The following is an 8,715-nucleotide window of genomic DNA, read 5'->3' on the forward strand; positions in this document are numbered from 1 at the left end:
TGTCGCGTACAAAAGACGCAGTTTCAACAGGACCCTATGTTTTCTTTAAGTTAAAACCATTGACTAGAAAAGTAAGTATCCCCGAAGTCCATCACTCAATGTAAACACGATGTGCAAAGCGCAGTAAGAATCAAATTGGAATGTTCGTCCGCCGTTCGTGGCTAGTATCCGCCACTCGTGCCCAAGGATGCACGTGTGTCGCCGATTGCAGGCCGAATACTTAATGCCAGACGCATTAGTTCAAACGACATTATTCATTTTTATTCATCGCTTTTAGTTCTTTCTCGTCGAGTTGCAGTTTTGAGAAACGAGTTTTGTTTGCGCGAGAATTCTCAGATGCGACTTTAATAATTTGCTCTCACCTGTTTGTTCAGATTTTAGATTTACTTGCGTTTTGAGTTAAGTAAGTAACGCGTGGGATGTTTAATATTTGGTTTGCGTTGATAAGTAATAAAAAGACTTATGCTGGTGTCATTTTCAGTTCGAATAATAGTTCTATTATGTTTCAGAATATTATATTTTTATAGTGTTCATGAATTAACATTGTAAAAAATATATACCTACCCAAATTTTTTGATTACTTTTCATACTCAACTTATTTGCGAAATATCACCTTGTAACCTGAAATGATTAGTGTGGACTGTGTTTTCAAATAAGTCTTTGCAATATGCTTATATTTACTATAAAATCAATTTGCAAGGAAGTTTACCTTTACATTACCGATTTACCTTATGTTTGTAAAATAGGAAGGTAACAAAGCGTCAATTTGCGTTGTCCCCAAGCAAGCTCTTTTTATAGTCTGCGTCGTATTCTATTCGCGAGTAACAAGGCTGCTGTTAGTAGGCGCATAGATTATTGTGAAATGTTATACTGGAGAAATAGAATAGTAAATCGATCTTTAAAAAAAAATAATGCAGGCAAAAAAAAAGGACTTATGAGAAGGTTTGACAAGGAAGGATTTACAGTGGTATAAATTTAAACATTGACGTTTGTCTGACGATTAAAAACGTTAATTGACTTCAAAAAAGGAGGAGGTTTTCTATACTACGTTTTTTTAATGGGTGTGTGCAACTCTGCTCTCAATATCTATATAATAGTGTATAGGCCCTAAAAACTTCAAATTTAAAAAGTAAAGCCATTCCAGTATTTTATAGATGGTTTTCGAGAATTCGCAGCTATATCAGCTAGGATCTCGTGAGCGGGCCTTATTGAATACAAATTGTTTCTTTATAGGGCAAGTTCGCGAATTCGGGTGCGAATAATCTCGCATTGTGGACCCGCTGTCGGGGAAACGGGTTATTTTCGTAGCCCTCGTTTGATCAGAATCCGATAATTGTGTTTTGAGAATACATGTTCTTGCCAATTTGGATGTGATGTAATGGGAAATTGTAATATTTAATTTATTCAACGCTTTCTAAATCTTATCTGTAATACCATTGATTAACAGCCGTTTTAAAAAAATTAACCCAATCAATCTTCAATCTGATTCCGAGGATGAACCAATCAAAATAACCCATGTTGTCCGTATGTTAAAAAGAACTTTCTTCTGATTGGTCAATTTTTGAGGTAGATCGAACAAAGAGATAAGGTTTATTGAAAATAGTAGTAAACCGCCCTTCATCAGGCTCAAAATATGTAATAAAGTTGCTGTTTGTTGTGACGAATTTATACTTTTATTTCACTTTAATTTCTTTTCTTTTTGTTCTTTAGCCTTAAATATGCGTTTTCAATATACAGTCACGCTAATTAGCCGAGCTGAATGACGAAGCCTAGGTGTTCCTTTATGTAACGTAGGTGTGCAAATACGGTACGCAAAATAATTCACCGAGCTTACATCATCCAACGTGAGATTCGTTAATTATCTCCACCTACAAAACACGTTAAGCGATGTTTTAACTGAACAATGGTTGTTACATTTCGTTCTTAAAGGCAAATAATTTCACAGGAAATAATCACCGATTATATTAGTGACTAGCTTTTGCCCGCGGCACCGTTCGCATGAAAAGGTTTTCCTGGGATAATACTGTCGTGCTAAGTGCAAAAGAGGTATTTCAGGGAAACCTTATTTCGAGATAATCGAAGTTTTGTATGTAAAATTGAGATAGAGAAACTCTGTTAAGGTTTTTTTAACAAGTTCTAAACTTGATACCTTTATTAAGGTAAGTTCATTGGATGGGTATTTGTTTAAGCTATCTGACGACATTTTTAAGATTTTGTTTTTTTTGAGATAGAGCTTTTGAGCTCAGCACGACAGTAGCCTATTGAACTCGGGGGCAATGTAGCTTCCTATCAGTGAAAGATTTTTCAAAATCGGTTCAGTATTTTCGGAGATTAGCCCCTACAGACAAACGAAGTTACAAACCTTTCCTTTGTATAATATTAATATAGATAAAAATGTTTGTTAGTCATATTTCAATACATGTGTGCCTAGATAGTAAAGTAATGATGAGAATATGACCATTCAAATCTACGTTTGCTATTTGCAGCTGTAATATTCCTCACCATAACTAGACTACAATATACAAGGTGCGTATTTGGATTTTTTGGCAGGCACATAAGCCCCATCTTAATATAAAGGAAACTAAAGATATGGCACGATATTTTTAGTTGATAATCCAAATAAATTGTCCAATTCTTCAAGGTTATCTAAACTGATGATATCAATGATGTTTGGAGAATTTGTGGCAACGTTTTGGTCAAAAATATGCTTTAGTACTTCAAAGCCAACATGATTGAAAGACCTTTGAGAACAAAGCCTATTTCTCTATTGGAAGAACCATTTAAGCAATCTATTGCATTCAATCACATAATATAACACTCTTACGTTTGCCTACGATTAAAAGATCTGGTAAGACCGTACACGAAAGTTCTAACCCTAAACCTAAAAACCTTGAAACATCAAACCCTAGTGATGACCAGAATAAAGTACTCAAAAGGCATATCGGGAATAACCTAAATCCGGCCCAACAAATGTTTTCCTAAGCCCCCGACAGCGGTCGGTGATTGATTTATGAGCGGTCCCGTGATCTAGTTAGATGTTTCGGATAACGCGTTTCAGTATTCTTAACGATTGCAAGCGTTTGAAGTTTATTTTAGACCAAGGTATAGTGGTGAAGGGTGAATTTCAGACAGGGAAGCAGGAAGAAGTAATGTAGGTAATGAAAACTAATTATAATTCGACTTTAGGCCACAATGCTATAAAATATTAATAATAAATTATTTTATCAGTTTGCTAACAAATATTACGAAAAGGAAGCCGGTAGGAATCCGCTTGTATTGACCTTTCGTCAATGCTAGGCTATAATAATTGCAAAAAGGTTGTAAAATTTTAATCATACTGTCTTAAACCACTTGTATTCATGGTTCAACGTGACCTTTAAGGTATATACCTTGCCTTACAGCTCACGTTGAACCAATACTACCACGTCATGGTAGGGCATTGGGATACCCCATTGCTCTACGATTGACGTACCACCTCCCTCCGATAGAAAGATTTTCGATTAACAACAACAACAACAATATCAGCCCAGTATTATATACTTGCCCACTGCTGAGCACGGGCCTCCTCTACTACTGAGAGGGATTAGACCTTAGTCCACCACGCTGGCCTAGTGCGGATTGGTAGACTTCACACACCTTCGAAATTCCTATAGAGAACTTCTCAGGTATGCATGTTTCCTCACGATGTTTCCCTTCACCGTTAAAGCAAGCGATAATTCACAAAGAATACACACATAAAACTTAGAAAAGGCAGAGGGGTGTGCCCTTGGGTTTCGAACCTGCAGACATTCGTCTTGGCAGTCCGTTCCACACCCAACTAGGCTATCACCGTTTATAATATAATTTCGATTAACAATTGATCGATTTTAGACTTTTTAGGATTGATAATGTTTTTTTTTTCAAATAAATAAGAATGTCATGCCATGCACATTTTAGTTGTTTTATTATTTGAACCTCGCCACACCCATACTAAAATTGGCCACGTTCGTGTAGTCTACCTTTTAATCAATTAAATTGTAATTTTAATGTATTAGGTTTTTTTAAAAATTCGCCAAGGCGCCGCAGAATAACGGAACTGAAAATAAGTATAATCGGATTATTAAATCAGTACTTTTGAGAAGCACGTATGAGTATTAACTTATATGGCTTCTTATATGTAAGTTTACATTTTTATAAGTTTCAATAAAATAAAGCCTAATAAAGCGAGTGTGGACTTACCTTTATGAAGGCGATGGAGCGATATGCCGATTGGCAGCTTTCCAGATATTAGGAAAAAAATGCGGCGGAATTGGTAAGCCTCGCGTTGGTTTGATGTAATTTCTAATGGTATTGGACGTTTTATGTTTGCTGCTGTTTTTACGTGATGCCTAGTTTTCTACTCGTCCAGTGAAACTGAAATGTAGGTAATATTTTCACGTTCAAGCAGATATATTTTTTATTTATATTTTTTTATACGTAGTATGTTGGAATATATTTTTCAAGAGGATATAATTATTTTTTTTCTCATGCATAGTATGTTTTTGGTTATTTAGAGTATAAACAAACTGCTTTTGTTAGTGGCTTAACACATGTGAAAATAATCAACATTAATATCCTAATGTTTACTTTTTCGGGATAAAATGTTTCTTACATGCTAACTACATGGAACATGGTCTATTTGGTTACCAAATATCTTCAAAACGTGTTCATTGTTCAAAAATATTATCAATTTATATTAGTAAAATCTTTTTGTAGTATTGTCCAAATCTAGTTGGTAATGGAACGGTCTGCTGAGACGGTCGTCAATAGGTTCAAAATCATGTACACATCTCTAAATTATCTGGGTATTGTTTATCAATTTTCGCTCACTATAACAGGAAAGAAAATCATGATGAGGAAACCTAAATACCTTGGAATTCATCAAAAATATTTCAAGCGTATGTTTCTGTCAACCCACACAAAGCCGGTGTGGTGGACTAGAGCTTAAATCCTCTTACTAGTAGAAGAGGCCTGTGTCCAGCAGTAGGACAGTATATTGCGTAATATTCCACATTGTATACTCCTCGTATTTCGCAGTATTCTAAGAGCAATAGATGCCCAATTTGCGATTCAATTCAATGTACAATATAGTCAATAGAACATAAATGCACTACGCGACTAACTAATGCAGTTATAGACTGCTTTCCATTTACATTCCTAATACGCTGAGATTACACGCTGCACGTCAATTTAGCTAAAGCTTACATGTTCTACAGATCCTGTGATATCTAATGCGTCATATATAAATAATAAATGTGTCGACTGTCCAGGGGTAATCATCTCTCGTCAGTAGACGAGTAGTAACTGGACCCTACTTTGCTTACCATCAGGTGCAGTGGGATACCTTTCCCGTGTTCGCATAAAAAAACTTTTTTTAAATATAATAAATGGCCAATGCCGTCAAAAGGTAATAATTATATTATTGTGTACTAACACGTATATTTTTATCCTTTCTTAATTACTTACCGTATAGAATTATAACATTATTTTTGCAAATATATCACGGTAACATTAATACCATCTAACGTCATTTGAAAAGGTCGGACAATCCGACCTTCGACTTATACCAACAAGTTTTCTAAGCCGTATTAAAACAAAATTCTTCGATAATCCAAATATCTATACGGAAACAACAAGAAATGAAATACAGGCAACGTTAACGGATCAGACTTCGACCCGTAATTTCATCCGCTTCTCGATTCCATCACAAAAGAAATTCGCTCAGTCAATTTGTCAATCTATCGATGCGTAAACTTAAAATGGGCTGTAAAACTTTTAACACTTGACCCGCGTCGGGTATAGGAACCACATAAAATAGAATGGGACGCGATCGATGCGAATAAAACGAAAGGTCGAACGGTATACGATGTACCCGGTAGTAAAACTAGTGCCGGAATGCGCAAAAAATGGTAAAACGCGAAGTGAGACGACGGTTCTTGGTATTTGTATAAAATGTATTTGTAAAAAGTATGTTTAGTTGTTTTGGTCTTTGGAGAAATAGGTGATATGGAAGATGTCTGAGAAAATATGCTTCGAAAAACATATCGAGCAAAAGATTCTTGATTAAATGATTTCTTATATTTACGCGAATATTAGATATTGAAATATTTTTTTTATATTTTACGGATTTTATTGCGGTGGTCTTCGTGATCCGCCCAGTGACAAGAACAGAAGTTAATAAAAACGAAATATTAAACCACCTACTTATAATACATTGGCAGGTATAAGTTTTCAAACTAGATCAGTGTATTTTGTAAATCATAACTGAACTGTAAATTTGCTAAAGACATGACAGATATGAAATATTATAAAAATGAAACTAGAAGTCATAAAAAACATATATTATGAGTCGCCTACTTTGCCCATCAATGTTTTAATATACCTATTCGATTCGATTTCAATTATTATATTTCAATTCAAAAGCCAACTGAAATTCCTTCCAAATTTGAAATATGAGGACAATCGTTAGAATGCTGACCATGCCACGTGACACTCGAAACAGACAGCCACTGCAGTAGGTACCCGTAGTACGAATATTTGCATTTTACTATGTCTAGTTATGGTTTCGTTTAAGTAAATTTTTGTGTGAAAATTTCAAAAGAGTATATGGAAATAAAGTTCGGCAGGTATTGATGCGGGCAAACTTTGAATAGTTAATTGTGTGGCCATAGAACAGTTAATTTGATATTTACGGGCACAGCCACCACAAATGTCTTTTTGGATGTGTAGTATTGTCAAAAGACTATAATGAAATGCTTAAACGTTACCTTACTCGATACGACTGCTTGGTACATTCTTTATTATTCAGAAAGAAATAAAGAAAGGAATATTTATTTGCACAATATACTGGGACACACGCAAACATTAATAAAAAGGTCCAAAAAAAAACAGAAAAACATAGAGGGTTCGGGCAACGTACATCCTATGATACTGCCGAAATGGTTCCAGTTCAGCATTAAATGCCAGGCGTTGATTTTCAACTGGAACCTTCACCTAGTAGATAGCCGTGCTCGAGTGTTTTTTCCCGTATAGTATCGTCTAACGTCGAAATCTTACCCCCGAATTCATAGACTTTTTTTTCCAAGGATGGAGCATCTCTGTGATAACAAGTCTGTTTCTCAGTGCGTAGACATAGGGCCGTTGGGTACTGAGAAACATATTTGTTACACAGCATTACTCCGACCTTAGATAAAAAACGTCTATGAATAAGGGGGTTAGACTCTAAGATATACTTGAATATTCATGCTAAGGGTCTATGGGTATGCAACATTATCTTTGGTACATTTCATTGCAGATCTGCAGCTCATGTCGACGCGACCGCACCAACTGGGTCAAACCATTAGTAGACCCGCCAAACCGACACGTGTAATCAGCCCGCAGATGTAACTTTAGTTGAGAGCAATACGAGCTAAGTTTAATTGATATCTCTGATTTATGGTTGTGAGTTTATAGTTCGGTAAAGATCAGGAATTATTAGGTTGCATTTGATTAGATAATATTAATTTAAGGAGTATTCTTTCGTTAAATTTTCTATGTAATTTGTTTGCAAAATATTGCATAGATTGTATAGATTTTTGCTAGATTACTGTTGGTAAAGGCGCGCATGATTCTTGCTGCCAAGAAATAGAATACAGAAAAAACCAAAACAAACGACTAAGGAAGAGATCAAAGTATAATTTAATTTACATAATATAAAAAAAGGTGAAAACCTGATTTAAAAGAAGATGTAGTATTTAATTTTATGCTATCATTGTATTGTTATAGATTACATTTAATGGGAATGTTTTATTACACCTAAAAAAAAGGGGAAGACCGTCGGGGAAGATGTAGTATTTAGTATAATTTAAAAATAAATCATTTGTCAACTGAACGTTGTCAGATTATTAAACAACAGATCTTTATTAAGCTATGGCATCAAAAATATTCTAAAGATACGACATTCACATCTTCTACATGTTTTTCATACCATTTCCCGCTTGAATAAACTTTAATTTAGATCACTTTCCCCAACTTTTATTCGATTGACCGAACGGAGGCGTCACAACAAAAACAGGATACTAAAATAATAATGAGCGTCGAGTGTCGAGCCGAGATCTGTCGAGAGAATAACAAATAAACGAATATCTCAAACAATATTAGATCGGGTTCCAATATCAGCATCAAGTTTCTTGCTAAATCAATCATTTATATGGCTTGTGATGGTTATGAAAACAGATAATAATATACATACTGTCATATATATATCTGAATTAGAAATAATGACGGAATGTATGATAATAATATATATTTTGTCAGTTATATTTAGTATCTCATGTGGTACAGGATACAAGGCTTGGTACAAGACATTGAAAATAGATTTTTTTCTTTATTTTAATATGGGCACGGGAAAGTGACAGCACTGCACCTGATGGTAAGTGGAGTGGGGTCCACAATAGTGTCGACTGACGATTGAGAGATGATCATATCTCGACAGTCGACAAAATTATGCCGGCCTGTTGGAAACGGATATACACAGGCTGATCCCAGAACGCGACACTTACGTGGGCCACTATGGTGGCTTTTTACTTATGTATGGTGGCCAATATCAGGGCGGCTATAAAATATATCCTACCACCAGCAAAGGTGTTGCGAGCATTCTTGGACTAAGATCAAATGTTGTTGATCTTCAATTGTTTTCGTAGGAGATTAATTACATCT

The sequence above is a fragment of the Manduca sexta genome, chromosome 19, assembly GCF_014839805.1.
Source record: "Manduca sexta isolate Smith_Timp_Sample1 chromosome 19, JHU_Msex_v1.0, whole genome shotgun sequence".
In the NCBI taxonomy this organism is placed as follows: domain Eukaryota; kingdom Metazoa; phylum Arthropoda; class Insecta; order Lepidoptera; family Sphingidae; genus Manduca; species Manduca sexta.